The sequence below is a fragment of the Orycteropus afer genome, unplaced genomic scaffold, assembly GCF_000298275.1.
Source record: "Orycteropus afer afer isolate SDZICR_OR568_19922 unplaced genomic scaffold, OryAfe1.0 scaffold00133, whole genome shotgun sequence".
NCBI lineage: Eukaryota > Metazoa > Chordata > Mammalia > Tubulidentata > Orycteropodidae > Orycteropus > Orycteropus afer.
The window spans coordinates 1,972,819-1,987,852 of NW_006921720.1; the positions used below are offsets into that span (position 1 = coordinate 1,972,819).

At 36.2% G+C, this 15,034-nt stretch overlaps 1 protein-coding gene across 1 annotated transcript in view; it reads right to left on the reverse strand.

The window, feature by feature from the left end:
* Positions 1-15,034, reverse strand: part of LMBRD1 (LMBR1 domain containing 1) — a 202,676-nt gene that overhangs the window by 134,520 nt on the left and 53,122 nt on the right. The window lies entirely within an intron of this gene.

A 15,034-nucleotide genomic window follows, 5' to 3' on the forward strand; every position in this document is an offset into this window, starting at 1 on the left:
TTTTCTCTCTTCCAATCCCAAGAAATCAACAGCACTATCATAATAATGCAAATTAGCTATTAGCAATTTTTGGCAGGAACTCTGTTGGTGGAGTGGTTAAAGCATCTGAAGCAGAAGGGAATTGAAACAGGTTTCCAGGCTTTTGTTTTTCACCTAGCCAAGCTGAGGCAAACATTTCAAACCGCCACAATAGATTTCTATTTTCTATCTAGTCTGCCTGATGCCCCTTGCTTAGCCGCTTTAACAGTTTATCTTACAGGGAGAGATACCAGGGCTTTCCAGTAGACCAAGGATGAAGTGGTAGCCAGTTCAAACTAGTTTTGGCTCACAAACACGCATACTGAGAGAAACGGAATGAAGTTGCTCAGAACTTACATCTCCCTCTCCCTAAGACCCAATCAGCTGATGATAGGAAGTAGCTGTAACTCATCCAACATGCAAGTGAAATGCATTAAAAATTGACCGTCCCTTTAAACCGAGGCAAATGAGACTTCAGCCAATCTCCAACTAATCTACAATCAAATTCTCAGAATTTTTATGCATATGTGTAACTTTCCCTTCCTTAACCCTATAAAAGCCACAACCTAACCCCCACTCACGAAGTCAGATTTAGGTGCATTTCCCCTGGCTCCTACTAAGCACTTAGTAATAAAACCAACTCTCTCTTTCACCAAAACCTGGTATATTCTGTTCCCTGGCCTTTCAGTGCATCAGGCAGGGACCCACTTTGGTCAGGATTCACATTCAGCTGCTAACCAAAAGGTCAGTGGTTCAAACCCACCAGACACTATGTGGGAGAAAGACGAGGTAGATGTTTTTTGTCAAGATTATAGCCTTGGAAACCCTATCAGGCAATTCAACTTTGTCCTACAGGGTTGCTATCAGTCAGAATCAATTCGATGTTGTTGTTGTTACGTGCCTTCAGACTCAATGATAGTGGGTTTATTTTTTGTTTTTAAACTGTTAACAAGAACAATGTTATAATTAAGCTAAGACATTGGTAGCTAAGAACTGAGCTCTTACTATATACTAGACACCCAATCCAAAGAAGTTCCTGTGTACCACCTCATTTAATTCTTCAAATGAACTTCAATTGTTGTATTCATTCCAACTTAAAATCAAGCAGAGTTGACAACATTTATTAATAGTGCTGGCAGTTGTAATTGATATTATCCTTTCAATATTGATACAAATTGTTCCCCATTCTTTGTTTAAAATACACAATATTATAAAATTGATCTTATACAAATCAAAATAGAGAAAAGATAAGAACAACAAAAGTATACAACTGGATTCAAAGTTAATTACACCTTCTTCTCACTTATCAGCTATCTCATTACCTAACATTTCAGATTAACAATAGTAAAAGAACCTACTATCCAACTATTTTGCTATTAACAACATACATCTGGCAGTAACTAACGCTGACATGTGAGGCAAGACTAACAGTGGCTGTGATAGTCAAGATTTGTCACTTGACTGAGCCATGATTCACAGTGGTTTGGCAAATATGTCAAGATGTAATTTTGCAGTTATGTAATGATCCAAATTGGCAGTTATGTTAGTCATCATCCATTTTGTGATCTGATGTAGTCATCCTCCATTTTCACATAAAGCTGATTTCACATTAACAACCTGGTCTTTGGAACCTAATCATGTTGATTAAATGCGAAGAGGATGTAAAGGATTTATGATTTATCTGACTAAAAATAATCTGTTAGATATGAGATACTTTCAACTAGTGGTCAATCAAAATATTTTATTTCATTATAGAACTTAAAGTGTAAACAGCCAAAGATATATATTTAACAATAAAAACAGCATAAACAACTTTTAGGGGCTTAATAAACCTACCCAAGAAACCTGCTTTTAAATTTTTCTGTGTATTCACATTTGTTTGCATAGACATAAGTTCCTGGAAAATTAGGGTACAATATAATTATATAAAGTAATAACAGGATGATAACCATAGTGTCTTTGTAAAAGAAGGCATTTTATTGGTAATGTGTAATAAAATTTCAACCACTTATTCTGCCAGAAAGAATAATTGTATGAGTTTGAGAACTTTGAAACATAACCTTAACACATGCTAGCTCTATGTTACTTCACTGGATGACACTTATAAAATACATGTTGAGTGAAATATGTGAAATTTATTCACAATTATGAAGTATGTGTTGAATGCAACACAGCTAAAAAAAACTCAGAGCAAGCAGGACTCTTTGTACCAATTGAAAGGTCAGAGTTAATTTATAGTGAGCAATCACAAAATAACTGCCCACATATTGCATTTCTGACACTACAGATATTTATTTAAAATTATGATGTCTTTTAATATTGTGAACTCTGGTGGCATAGTGCCTAAGGCACTAGACTGCTAACCAGAAGGCTGGTGGTTCAAACCCACCAGTCACTCCTGGGAAGGAAGATTGAGCAATCTACTTCCATAGTGATACTGCCTTGGAAACCCAAGGAGGGGTTGCTATGAGACAGATTCAACTCGACGGCAGTGAGTTTGGCTTGGTTTTGGTTAATATTGTGAGTAAACAATAAATAAGGATAATGAGAAGTGGTGTTTCTATACAAACCAAAGAATCTTGAGTATTATCATTTATATTGCAAGTAAAAGAGTCACCAGCGATAAACATATATCCAAAAATTAACCAAAATAAATATTTCAAAAGCTTCATAAATTAAACATAAAAGGGCCACAACCGTAAACCACAAAGAAACTTTTATGGGAAAAAAATGTTTAAAGGCTGCTAAAAATAATGGTAATTTGAGTACATACATCCTAATAATGATGCTAACATTATGATTAAAATACTCAAAATAATTTTTGTAAAAATAAGAAAAAAAGTCTGAATTAGCACAACAGATTTTAGCAGGTTGGACAACCTTCTATCAAAAAAACTGATAAATTGATAGATGCACTTAAGTTTGACTTCAATCTCTATGTATCATCTGCATCTGTAAAAAGGCAAGCCACAGGCTTGGAGAAAAATACATGCAGTACATATTTAACAAAGGACCCCTACAAAGAATATAAAAAGAACTCCCTAAAACTTGAAAAAAGATAAACAACCCACTTTAAAAAAAAAAAAAAAAAGCAAAACACTTAAGCAGACAAGTCATTATAGAAAACCTACAAAAACAGCCAATAAGTACTTTCAAAAAGGTATTCATCATCATTAAATTAGGAAAATGCGAATTGAAACCACATTTTGATATTCCATACCCACTAGATTGGATAAAATTAAGCAACTGACATTAAGAAGTGTTGACAGAAATGTATAACAATGTAGACATTTTCGTTCTTTCTTGATAGGAGTGAAAAATGGTACCGCACTTCAGAAGATAGTTTCGTGGTTTCTCATCAAGATAAACACACACCTATTATATGACTAAATGACTCTATTCCTTAATATGTAACTATTTTAGGGATCCCACAAGCATCCACATACTTGGCTATTTGCTAAAATGACTCACAGAACTCAGAAGCAGTCACACTCATGGCTATGACTCACTACAGAGAAATAATACAAAGCACAATCCGTAAAAAAAAAAAAAAAAAACCAGACACAGGTAGAGTGTAGAGGGAAGGAAACCAGGTGTAGGCTTCCAAAGTCCTCATTCACAAAGGTCTCACAGATGTACTTCTTCCTGCAGCAATGAAGTGGAGTAATACATGCTAAATGTTTACACCCAGACAAGCCTCTTGAGTCACAAAGTCTAAAGCATTTACTGTGGATTGGTCACGTAGGCACATCTGTCATGATTACCAAAATTACAGACATGTAGAAGTCATGTTTTACACAGTCTAGACAAGCTAGTACTACATGGTTCAGTACTCAGGTATACAAAACAATTTACCAATTAGTAAGACAGGAAATATTCTAAGGGCTAAATTCCTAAAGGTTGGTCAAAAGTCAGGCACACAAGAAGGCCCTCCTGAAGATAAGTGAGAGTTGAGCAATATCAGGTCTGCTTCTATCAACTTTTCCCCAAGAAGAATGCGAACAGGAACACTATTCCAAACTGGAAATGATTCATATGTCTATCAACAGGTAAATGGACAAGCAATCTGCAGTGGCATATTCATACAAAAGATTATTACACAGTAATAAAAAAGAATAACCTACTGATACTTGAGAAACATGATCTCACAGACCTTCTGCTGAATAAAGCAAGCCAGACACAAGAGGGGATTCTCTACAATTGGACTTAAAATAAGTTCTAGAACTGACAAAACCAATCTATTACAAGGCAAATAAAAAAGAGGGTAACAACCCTGGAGGAAAAAAATGGTGAAAGACAGGACTCAAAAGAGACTCTATTATACCCCAAGTACTTCATGACTCAAAATAGATTCACAACAACTGCTCTAAATCTTTCTTTCTCTGACATCACACTTTATGATATCTTTCTAATAATCTGATTATTTTTTCTCTGTCTCCTCTATGGAGAGTTTCTCCTTTGGTTTGCAAATGTTAAACTATAAAAATGGAATTAACATTTTTTATGTGTTTCAAATGTATTCTAATGTCAAGTTGAAATTATATATCAGTAAATGGAAAAAAAAATGCTTCTACCACCATCATGAAACAGAGAAACTGCTTCTTTTAAAATTCTACTTCAAAGTAAAAGCTTTTTTCCAAGGAAAATTATTCTTAGCTCCAACAGTTATGACACTCTCAAATTCTGACATCTTCATAAAGCATGCTTTTACTTCTAAAATGTTTTTGTTAAGATTGCTACTAGTAAATAAAAGATAAATGGACTATTTGGTTTAATAGACCCACTAACATCAAAAAAAATATGTTAGAGAAATATTTAAAACTTCATGGCCACAGAAACTGACAAAAAATAAACTCTCATAAAACAAGTTCTTTTTAAAAACAACTTACCAAGAATTATCAAAAACAAGTGAACAAAGAGCCATCAACTCTTAAAAGGCAATGAACAAAAACTGCAATAAAGAATATATGATAATTCTTAAAATTTTTAAAATATATATAAAGCAAACAACCTTTTAAAAACTGTACTTCTAAACTACAATACATGAAAATTAACTTGGATACAGTAAGCTTTCGAGCAGTCAGATATTCTTTATTCCTCCTGACTACTAGGAAGATGGGGCAATCTACTTCCGTAGTGATACTGCCTCGGAAACCCAAGGAGGGATCACTATGAGTCAGGTCCGACTTGACAGCACATAACAACAACAACACTAATGAAAATAGGTAACCTTTAAATCAAAAAATTGTAACACAATAATGGAGTGAAAGTTGTGATGGTATAATTACTCCTTAGAAAAGTTTTTTTTTTTTTTTTTTTTTTTTAGGGTCAAAGTATAAAGAAAATCTGGGAACTCTAAAAGCCTTCCAAAATTATCACTTTTATCCAGCTGAAGAAACCTGGGGTCAGGCTCTCTAATTCCATACCCAATACACATTTTCCATTTAGCTGGCTTTGCCCTGTTTGTCCTTCCCACTTGCTCCTTCTTGAAAGGGATACATGATAGGTTAAACTCCAACTACCATGTTAGACCTTGGTCTGGCGACCTTAATATGGAAATCTTGTATTAAGAATGAAGAGCAAAAAAGAAGAGAGCTTAAAACCTGCACCATGCAATGGTGCTGCCATATTACCCCTGGATAGCTTATTTTCAGACTTTCTTATATGAGATTGAAAAACCACTATGCTGTTTAAGCCACTTAATTCCAATCTGTTAATAGCAGCCATATGTAATTACTGAAAGAGAATTTGGAACCAGAAATAGGAGAACCAAACATTCATTGCTAAGCTGTATCGAGTGCTTGGTGGCCCTGCCTGTGTAGGGTGAACGTTATAGATTTCAATAAACTTTTGCCAATGGACATGGTAGTATCATGTGCTATCAAAGAGAATCCCCTGGGTTCATGATATACTGCTTGCCTTGCCTTCACTGTGTAGCAACAAGCCTACTTACCCAAAGAATGGTAATAATGAGAATTAATCACTCTAGCCAGTATGCAAACTATTATAGCCTGGTGGTCCTTCAGGAGAACAAGGCCAAAATGGCCTGGTAGAAATCACACCTTCTGATCAACATAAAGAGAATAAAAGTCCTCACCACTGGTCCAATAAGCAGCATCACGATAAATAGAGAAAAGACTGAAGTTCAAGGTTTTCATTGTACTTTGATCCACAACCAACACCCATGGAAGCAAAAGTCAAGAAATCAAACATCGTATTGCATTGGGAAAATCTGCTGCAAATTGTTAATAAGCAAAGATATCCCTCTGAGGACTAGGGTGCACCTATCCCAAGCCATGGTACTTTCAACTGCCTCAAATGTATGCAAAACATGGACAAGAGATAAGGAAGATCAAAGAATTGATGCCTTTGAATTATGGGGTTGGTGAAGAATATAAAGTATACCCCAGACTGCCAAAAGAACCAATAAATCTCTTAGAAAAAGTATAGCCACATGCTCCTTAGAAGCAAAGATGGTGACACCTCATCTCATGTACTTTGAACATATTATCAGGAGGAACCAGTCTCTGGAGAAGGACATGCTACTTGGCAAAGTAGAGAATCAGTGAAAAAGAGGAAGATTTTCAATGAGATAGATTGATATGGTGGATGAAATAATGGACTCAAACATACCAATGATTATGAGGATAGTGCACAGGTGTTCCATTTCCACTGTACATGGGATTACTAGGAGTCAGCACCAACACAATGACACCTAACAAAGACAACAATCAGCGAAACCCTTACTCATCCTGTGACAGATGTACTCCCATATGAATATTAAGAATCCTAACCCAGCAGAGCAGCCCTGGTGGGCAGTGGTTAAGAGTCTGGCTGCTAACCAAAAAGTCAGAGGCTCAAGTCTACCAGATGCTCTGCAGAAGAAAGACACAGCAGTCTGCTTCAGTAAAGATTACAACCTTGGAAAGCTTATAGGGCAGTTCTATTCTGTCCTAAAGGGTCATTATGAGTTGGAATGGACTCAACAGCAGTGTTGTTTTAACCAGGAGAGCTCAATTACAGGGTAAAAGTCAAAAGGTCTATGAGCAATTCATTAGGAATAATAGTGTAAACTGTCATACTCATGTCTATCCTTTAGTTGTCAATAACATGCATAAAGTTTATCTGAGAAATGGAACAATAAAGTAATCACCAATCCACAGTTTGTTGTTGTTACATGCTGTCGAGTTGGACCCGACTCACAGCGACCCCTCCTTGGGTTTCCGAGGCAGTATCACTATGGAAGTAAACTGCCCAACCTTCCTTCCGAGGAGTGGCTGGTGGGTTTGAACCACCAGCCTTCTGGTTAGCAGTCAAATGCCTTAGGCACTATGCTACTGCAGTATCCAAAATATAGAGGACACTTCTCAATTCAATTTATGAAGTTAGCAGTTGAAACCCAAACATGGTAAGAATAATAAGATAAAGGAAAATTCCAATCTTTTCTCTGAATTTACTTTTTAAAAGAATCCTAAACAAGGTAACAACAGCAAAGCAAATCCAGCAAGGCCATCATCATGACAAATTTGGGTTTACTTTAGGAACAAGAAGTTGGCTAAAACTATACCACTTGAAAGAATTTTAAAAACTCACATTATTATAACAATAGGTGCAAAAAAAAGCTCCTCATAAAATGTACTCATTCAACAAATACCTACTGAGTGTTACTATATTCCAAGTATAATCCAAGTAACCAAGAATACAGCAGTAAATTAAAACACGTAAGTCCTTGCTTTCAAAATGCTTAATTCTAGGGGAAAAACCAATACATAATATGTATGACTCAGAGTACATACACACTCCTTAAATCAACAAGAAAAACACAAACAACACAACTGAAAAACATAGTTTAAGCAGAGAACTAGAAAACCAATAAATTTAAAAACACATGCAGATTCGTTTCCAAATCTAAAAGACACACATTAAAGACACAATGAGTTATCATTTTACACTCACCAGACTAGCAAAATCTAAAAATACATAGCAATATCAAAGTTTATATGACATAGACCAACTAGAAAGTTCACATCCTTCTGATGGGAATTAAATTGATACAAGCACTTAGAAAAGCAATTTATTGTTATTTAGCAGTCCAAGATTCATATATGATCTATCAACTGTTACCTAATGTATATACTTGAACATATACAAGTATACAAGGAAACATGCATAAAAATGTTCATCTTGCACAATTTGTAATAGCAATAAATATTAAGTGTCCAGAGTGATTATGTAATATGGAATATATTCATACACAATGACAGGATACAGTATGGTCAAACTGTAAAGAATGGCAAGGGATTGCCAGAGATTAAATTTAGAATAGTGGTTACTTTTAAGTGGGTAAGAAAAGAGATATGATAAAGGGAAGGTACAAAAGGGATTTCAAACTTCAGACTTCAAACTTTATAACTTCTTTATATTTTTTGTAAGCAAAAAATTATTAAATATCAAGTAAACTTCAAAGTTGCCAATATTTGCAACACTGTTCAGGTAGAAAGCCTCTAAAATGACTCCTGATAACCCACTCCTCTATTCATGCCCTTGTCCAATCCCCTCCTCTTGAGTGCAGGCTGGACCAAATAACTAACGTCTAATGAACAGACTATGACAAACGTGATAGGATGTCACTTTCAATATTAGTTTACAAAAAGACTTCCTTCAAATTTGCTTACTTTCTCTTCCTTTCTCCTTGTTCAACTCAGAGACAAGTTAGCAGCTGTGGTGGTTACATTTTTGTGTCAACTTGGTTAGGCCTGGTTGAGTGGCTGGGCAGCTGGATGTAGTATCCCACTGTGGTGGGTGTGCATATGTCTATTCTTGTCCTGGCTCTAGCCTCTTTAGGATACATTGCTAGTGATGGAATTGCTGGATCAAATGGTATTTCTATTTTCAATTTTTTAAAGAAACAACACACCATTTTCCACAGTGGCTGTACCATTTTACAGTTCCACCAGCAGTGTATGAGAGTTCCAATCTCTCCACACACTCGCCAACATTTATTATATTTTGTCTCAGTAAATTTTGCCATTGTTGCTAGGGTGCAGTGTGGTAAATTACATGTTATAGCTTTTCTAGCCATAGTCTTTCTAACACCCAGTCTGCTGTAAGCAACTGAGTAGCTGCTTGTTAAAGTTATCCACCTGGAAAAACTCTGTTGAAGCGGCACAAAGCAATCTTCTGGGAAGTCCACTCTCTCTCAGGTGTGTGGAACTCTGATGTTGGGACTGGTTAGTTTTGCCACTTTGTCAGGCTTAAAATGAGCCCTCTTAGAGGCAGAGGTAGATTCTCTTTCTGACTGCCAGCTGAGAGAGACATGCTTTCTAAAAGAGAGACATACTTGCTGAGAGACATAAGAGAGATGCACTGCTGAGAGAGAGACATGCAAATGAGAGACTGAGACAGCCGGCTGAGAGAGACTGAGTGTGTTCCTGAACTTCAATTGCAGCCTGTTGCTTCCCGAATAAACATCATAATCTCTGAGTTCTGTGTGGCCGCTGCAGCAGATTATCAAACCCAGCAGAGAGGTAGTGGGTGCTGCAGAAGAGATGGTTGGTGCCAATGTTAGTAACTAGGCTTGAGGGTGGGCTGCTGCTGGTGATTCTGTCTTCCTCTTGTGGAGTTAGAGGAGGTCAGAAGATGCTTCCTCCTTGCCCCTTTAGCACAGGGTGAGATGGTATCCCATTGTTGTTTTGATTCACATCTCTCTAATAGCTAATGGTAGTGAGTATTCCTCAAGAGTTTGTTGACCGCCAGTGTATCTCCTTTAGTGAAGTGTCTATTCATACCCTTTGCCCATTTTTGAATTGGATTATTTGCCTTTTCGGTGTCGAGGTGTTGATGTTTTCTATAAATTTTAGAGATAAGCACCTTGTCAGATATGTCATAGCCAAATATTTTTTCCCAATCTGTAGGTTCTTTTTTACCTTTTTGGAGAAGTCTTTGAATGCACTTAAGAATTTAATTTTTAAAAGGTCCCAGTCATGTAGTTTCTCTTCCTTTGCTTGCGCATTTTGGGTAATGCTTGATAGTCTATTTATGCTATTAATTATGGCCCCTAAATCTGCCCCTATTTTATCTTTGATGAATTTTATAGTTTTGGATTTTACACGTAAGTGTTTTGTGTTAGGCTGGGTTCTCTAGAGAAGCAAAATCAGTAAAGCTTATACATACAGAGAGAGAAAAAAATCTATCTTAGGAAAATGGCTCACACACTTATAGAAGGTGGCAAGTCCGAAGTTCTTGGATCAAACTCAATCAGGAGGCTTTGCCTGACTCTCACAGCCGCAAGGGCTGACGAGCTCAATGTTGGCAGGCAGTATACTGGCTGTTGACTCCAATGGTTGACAAATCCAAGATCACCAGGCCGAATGGTGGATTGTCTACTCACACAGTTGTAGGGAGCACAACGGGATCCAGATCCACAGAAGAGTGTCTCTTTTCCCAGGATGTCCATAAATACATTGAAAGCAAGCCACACCACTAGGGAAACTCCCTTTCAACTGATTGGCTGCTCAAAACATATACATCTGATCTCATCATGGGAATAACCCACATCAGAAGTGCTTAAACCACACAGAATTGTCCAGCCAAGTTGACACACAACTCCAACTATCACTTCTCTGATCCAACTTGAGTTATTTTTGTGTATAGGGTAAGGTATGGGTCTTGTTTCATTTTTCTCCAAGTGGATATCCAATTTTGCCAATACCATTTGTGAAAGAGGTTCTCTCTCCCCCATTTAATGTATTTTGGCCCTCTGTCAATGATCAGCTGTCCACAGATGGATGGGTCTATTTCTGGATTTTCGATTCTGTTCCAATTAGTCTATCTGTCTAGCATTATACCAATACCATGATGTTTGACGATTGTGGCTGTATAATAGGCTTTGAAATCCAGGAGTGTGAGACCTCCTACTTTGTTTTTCTTTTTCAGCAGTGCTTTGTTTATCCAAGGTCTTTTTCCTATCCATATGAAGTTAGTGATTAGTTTTTCCATGTCTTTAAAGAATTCTGATGGAATCTGGATTGGTATTGCACTGAATGTACAGATTGCTTTGGGTAGTATTGACATTTTCACAATATTCAGTATGCCTATCCATGAATACTTAACTTCTAACCAGAAGGCTGGTGGTTCAAACCCACCAGCCACTCCTCAGAAGGAAGGGTGGGCAATCTACTTCTATAGTGATACTGCCTCAGAAAACCAAGGAGGGGTCGCTATGAGTCAGGTCTGAGTCAATGGCACATAACAACAACAACAACAACATCCATGAACATGGCATGTTCTTCTATTTATGTAAATATCTTGTAATGTCTTATAGTAGTGCTTTGTAGTTTTCTTTGTATAAGTCTTTTGTGTCCCTGGTAAGATTTATTCCTAGTATTTTATCCTTTTGGTAGCTATTGTAAATGGTATTGTATTCCTGATTTCCTTTTCAGAGGTCTCTTTGTTGATGTCGAGGAATCTAACTGATTTTTGTAGGTTGACCTTCTATCCTAAAACTCTGCTGTACCTTTCTATTAGTTCCAGTAATTTTTTTGCTGAGCCCCTTGGATTTTACATGTATAGATCACGTCATCTGCAAATAGAGATAGATTTACTTCTTCTTTGACAATTTGGATGCCTTTTATTTCTCTTTCTTGCCTTATTGGCCTGGCTAAAATGTCCAATAAAATGTTAAATAGAAGTAGTGATAGAGGGCATTCTTATTTGGTTCCTGTTTGCAAAGGGAATGCTTTGAGTCTTTCTCCATTGGCGTTGGCTGTGGTATTGCATATACACCCTTTACTATGTTGAGGTTTTTTCCCTCTGATCCTATTTTGCTGAGAGTTTTGAAAAGGAATGGCATTGAATTTTATCAAACGCCTTTGTGGCATCAACTGATAGAATAATATCGTTCTTTTATTTATGTGATAGATTACATTGTTTTTCTGATGTTAAACCATCCTTGCATACCTGGTATGAATCCCACTTGGTTATGGTATACTATTTTTCTGGTATGTTGTTGGATTCTGTTGGCTAGGATTTTGCTGAAGATTTTTGCATCTATATTCTTGTGGGAAATTAGTCTGTATTTTTTTTTTTAGTGGGGTCTTTGCCTGGTTTTGGTATCAGGGTATTCCTTGCTTCATATAATGAATTTGGGAGTATTCCATCATTTTCTATGTCCCGAAACAATTTGAGTAGTACAGGTGTCAACTCTCCCCTGAATGTCTGACAGAAGAATTCTCCAGTGAAGCCATATGCACCAGGACTTTTTTGTGTGGGGATTTTTTTTTTTTTTTTTAAATGACCTGCTCAATTTCATCTTTTGTTATGTGTCTGTTCAAATATTCTATCTCAGACTGGTTAGTTTAGGTAGGTTTTGTATTTCTAGAAATTTGTCCTTATCTTCTAGGTTCTCAAATTTGTTGGTGTACAGTTCTACATAACACTCTGCTTTATCTTTTTTTATTTCAGTTGTTTCTATTGTGATGTCATCCTTTTTCATTTATTATTCAGGTTATTTGCATCTTCTCTTTCTTTCCCTCGGTTAAATCTGCCAGTGGTTTGTCGATTTTGTTCATCTTTTTCGATTGTTCTATTTGTCTATCACTGTACCAATACCACAATTTTCTGACAACTAATCTTGGGCAATCTACTTCCGTAGTGATACTGCCTCGGAAACCCAAGGAGGGGTTGCTATGAGTCAGGTCTGATTTGACGGCACATAACAACAACAACAACAATCTTTTCAAACCAGCTTCTTGTCTTGATGATTTTTTCTACTGTATTTTTGCTCTCTACTTCATTTATTTCTGCTTTGATCTTTATTATTTCCTTCTGGATTTTGTAGGTTTCTTTTGTTGCTGAGTTAAAGTGTTGATTTTGATTCTTCTTTTTTGATATGTGCATTTCTTGCTATAAATTGACCTCTGAGTACTGCTTTTTCTATGTCCCAAAGATTTTGGTAAGTTTTATTTTCATTCTCATTTGTTTCTAAGAATTTTTTTATTTCACATTTTATTTCTTCTGTTACCCAACTGTTTTTGAGCCATGTATTATACAGTTTCCACATATTTGATTTTTTTTTTTCCCCTTTGGGCTTCTTATTACTAATGTCTAATTTTGTAGCATTGTGATTTGAGAAGATGTTTTGTAGCATTTTGATGTTTTCAAATTTATTGAAGCTTGATTTGTGGAGAATGATCCATGTGCACTGGAAAAGAATGTGTATGGTGCTTCTGGTGGGTGTCTGCACATGTCTACGAGGTTGAGTTGGTTCACTGTGTTATTGAGTTCTTCGGTATCTCTGTTGAGTATTTTCTAGTTGTTCTCTCATTTCTTCAAAGTGGTGTGTTAATGTCTCCTACTACTATTGTAGAACTGTCTATTTTTTCTTTCAATTCAGTTAGTATTTCCTTTATGCTCTTTCATTGGGTGTGTACATATTTATTACAGTAATGTCCTCTTGGTCACCTGACCTTTGTAACATCATATAATGCTCTTCTTTGTCCCTTATACTGGTTTTCACCTTGAAGTCTATTGTATCAGAAATTAATATTGCCACTGCAGCTCTTTTTGGTTGCCAATAACTTGATAAATATTTTCCCACCTCTCCATTTTTCATTTATTTTTATCTTTGTGTCTAAGGTGGGTCTCTTGTAGGCAGCATTATCAATGTGTCTTCTTTTTCTTATCCAATCTGCCACTCTTTCTCTTGACTGGTACATTTAGTCCATTTGCATTAAGTATAATTAGTAACTGGTATGAATTTATTACTGTCATTCTATTGGTTTTTTGTTGTATTATTGGTGATTTCTTTGCTCCAAATATTTTCTGTGCTGACTTCATTTTGTTATCAAGTGTTTCTTCTCTTCACTATTATTGGTTTTGTACTTACTAAGCCCTTGTAATTTTCTTCTTTCTTAGTTTGGTTAGAAAGATTAATTTTCTAGTTCCCTTGAAGTAACTTCTTATCTCACTATGTTTGGAACAGTCTGTTCTATAAAAACATTGCCCTGTCTTCTTCTCCATTTGGAGTTTTGTAATTAAAACTTTTATTCCCTCTATTTGCTTTGCTGCTAGTGTCATCTGCAGACTGACTCCCCTATTTCTCCATGTACATTTTTTTGTGAGCTTATTTTGAGAATCTCTTTCAGGTTTGGTTTCTAGGTGGTAGTATCAAGCATCTTGATTTTAAATTTGTTGTTCTCTGTTGTGGGTTTTCTATTGGAAGCTCCCTTTAGCATATCTTACAGGGTTGGTCTAGTTTTCACAAATTCCCTTAATTTCCATTTTTCTGGGAATGTCTTGATTTCACCTTCATATCTGAGGGACAGTTTGGCTGGATATATAATTTTTGGTTGCCAATTCTTTTCCTTCAAGGTTTATATGCCATTCTATTCCCTTCTTGCCTGCATGGCTTCTGCTGAGAAATCAGAGCTTAGTCTTATTGGCTGCCCATTGTAGGTGACATTTCATTTTTTCCAAGCTGCTCCCAAGATTCTTTCTTTGCCTTTGGTTTTGGACAGTTTGATTACATGTCTTGGTGACTATCTCTTAGGATCTATTCTAAATGGGGTTCATTGAGCTTCTTCGACAGTTTTCAACTTTTTTTTTTTTTTTGCTTCCTCTTGTTCTGGGATTCCAATCAGGCACATGTTGTTTCTTCTCATGTCATCCCATATAACTCTTATATTCTCTTCATTACTTTTAAATATTTGTTCTAATTTTTTCTCATATAGGCTGGCATCAAGGGATTTATCTTCTAGCTGGGTAATGTATTCTTTAGCCAGTTCTAGTCTACTCTTTTATCCTTCCAATATGTTATTTATCTATGTAATTTTAGTGTTCATCTTCTGGATTTCCAATAGTTGTTTTTGTATGATTTCTGATTGTGTATTTGTTTTGTTATTTTGTTCTTGAATGGTTTTCCTGAATTCTTCTAGGGTACTGTCTTCTCATTGCTTCTGTTTATGGTTTCCTTGAGCTCTTGGAGGATCATACACATACACACACACACACACACACA